Source organism: Arachis duranensis, chromosome 4, assembly GCF_000817695.3.
Source record: "Arachis duranensis cultivar V14167 chromosome 4, aradu.V14167.gnm2.J7QH, whole genome shotgun sequence".
NCBI lineage: Eukaryota > Viridiplantae > Streptophyta > Magnoliopsida > Fabales > Fabaceae > Arachis > Arachis duranensis.
In genome coordinates, this window is record NC_029775.3 from 71,712,869 (window position 1) to 71,715,526 (window position 2,658).

Consider the following 2,658-nt stretch of genomic DNA (forward strand, 5'->3'; position numbering starts at 1 on the left):
CAGTCTATTTGCCTTGTTTCTCTGTGCTACATGATTCAATTTTCCTGCCATACGAGAATGTGCTTAACTACGATAGCTTCACAGTTCGATTACCTGAAGATGAAAGTCCTATCTTGATAAAGCATCTTTGGGTATATTGATTTGTTATCGATTTTTTTATGGCTTATTTGACGCATTGTTGTCGATGGGACAATTTATGCATTGAGTTATCAATAAATTTTGTTGAGCATACATATATGATACAAGACAAGAACAAAAGATACACAATAATAACTATTTTGAACCCAAAACTACCAATTTAAAGAAACCTGAGAAGCACAACTAGTAATAGACAAAAAACTTGGGGTGGATATAAGTGTTGCTCTTAAACAAATCACAACTAGTAAGAATTAAACAGCCAGATTTCATGACAAGCACTTATCATGAGCAATATCCAATGCAAATGGAACTCATTTTCTGGGGTTAGCAGTCCAATTTCTCATGCCTCTACCAAAGCCATAGCAAAAAATCCCATGTAACTGAAATAGTGAAAGGGGAAGATTGAAACAGAGAAATTTGCGAAGGGTTAAAAAAGAGAAACAAATTTGCGATGATTGAAATAGAGAAACAAAAGGGGACTAAATTCGTACTTTCTTGTGTTATGGTGAGGGTTGAGTGCCAATTGAGGGAGGAGCAAGAGAGAGTCAGTGACGACGGAGGTAGGGTTTGCGCGAGAGAGAGTGAACGTCGAGGGAGGCCTTGCGAGCGAGAGTGAGCGCCAACGGAGGTAGCGCCGATAGAGGCAGCACCGATTGAAGTTTCCGAAGGTTACAAGTTGAGAGAGGGCTTCGAGCTGAAAGACGAAGATGGGTTCTCAGTGACGAAAAGGGCTACGAGCTGAGAGAGGGCTGCAAGAGAGGGTTCTTAGGTAGCGTTTGTTTTCGGATACTGAGACTGAGAGACTGAGATTCAGTATCGTGTTTGTTAGTTCAGAAACTGGTACTAAAATTTCTGTCTCTGTCTCTAAAATTTCAGTATTTCAGTACCTCCAAAAAGTAGGGACACAGGGGACTGAAATTTTTAAAGATGAAGACTGAAACTTTAATAACATTTTATACCTAAAATACTTTCATTTCAATTAATTAATTCCAATTTTACCCTTTATGCAAATTAAATTAGAGTTTCATTCTTGTTTCAATTCCTGTCTCCCATTTTGCACCAAACAGAATACTGAGATTTGTTTCAATCCCTGTCTCTTAGTCTCTGTCTCTCAATTTCAGTCTTTCTGTCTCTGTCTTTCAATCTCAGTCTTAAATCTTAGGGTTTAGGGTTCTTAGAGAGTGATGAAGAGGGTTCGAGGGTTTAGGGTTATCTCTTTTTCTCAGTGAGGGCTATTTTGAGTGATGACTGTTCTGAAAAGGCGTTTGAGAAAAAAATTAGTGAAGAATTAAATTTTAAGTAAAAATTCAAATGTTACGTTTTTTAGGTGCCAAATAATTATAGGATATGAGTACTTTTTAAAAATGGGATTGTAGGAAAATAAGTTAGTCACGCTTCAAAAGCAAGACTAAGCATGTCTATTTATTTTTGGAAAATTATATGATACAAATCTAAATCTGTACAGATTTAAAGATATGATTACGTGGCAAAATTTTAATCACATATTCTAAAGCCACACTTTTTATCTAAAACCGTAACTCTTCACAAAGAAAAGCGTCACCTAATGAAAAAAAAGTAAATTAAAAGATTTAAGAGAAGAAATAATTAAGTTATCAAAATTAATAGATCAAAAATTAATAATTTTAACTAATGTCAACTGTAATGACACCGAATTCTTAAAATCAATACAAAATGATTTTTTTCAAAATCTTTACTTTACTATAAGTTTTATTGAAGGACTTCAAAAACCTGAAAAAACTTATTTTTCACATGAAATTTCTAAAAAATGTTACCATGGAAATGATTCCCCACATCTTTATCATACTTTTAACCCACAATTAAATTCTATAGTAGATATGCTTGAAGAAATATTAGTATCCATAAAATTTCAAAGAAATAAGGAAAAAGAGAATCCCAAAGAAGAAAAACTTCAAAATATAATCAACATAACATAACAGATTTAAAAGTAAAACCACCACTAAAATTATGAATATTGAAGAAAAATTAGAAGAAGTTACAATGCTTTTTAAACAATTAAAAATGGCTCAAGAAAATAATATTATGGAACAGGAATTTCAAATAGAAGAAGAATTAGTAAATTCTGAAAATATAGAAAATGAAGAATACATTCTAGATTATTCAAGTGACGAAGAATCAGCAATTCCAATACAAGTAAAAAATGAAGTTGGAACATCTAAGGATAATCAATCTCAATTTAAATGGGAAACAGGTTTTGATAATTATGCCTTTAAAAAAGGGTTTATGAATAAAGATTCAAAATATACAAAAATACCATCAAAATACATTCCTAAAATCCAGGAAATGGAAGGAGAAAGAATGCTCGACTTAGACTGTAAAAAGAATGAAAAAGAAATTTTCGAAAATTGGTTGAATTCCTTTTTATTAGAAGCTTTTACTAATCCAAAGCTTAGTGAATTGTCTGGAAGAGATATTTGAAATTACATAGGGTTTCATACTAAAGGAACTATAAGAGATTATATGACATCAATAGAAAACCAA

The 2,658-nt window shown here is 32.3% G+C and overlaps 1 long non-coding RNA gene across 1 annotated transcript; it reads right to left on the bottom strand.

The window, feature by feature from the left end:
• Nucleotides 1-297: 297 nt before the first annotated feature.
• Nucleotides 298-766, bottom strand: LOC110280067 (uncharacterized). Its single transcript, XR_002374107.2, has 2 exons — nt 630-766; nt 298-518 (listed from the first exon to the last, which is right to left on the bottom strand). It is a non-coding gene; the product is annotated as an uncharacterized LOC110280067 (long non-coding RNA).
• Between the last annotated feature and the right edge of the window lie 1,892 nt (nt 767-2,658).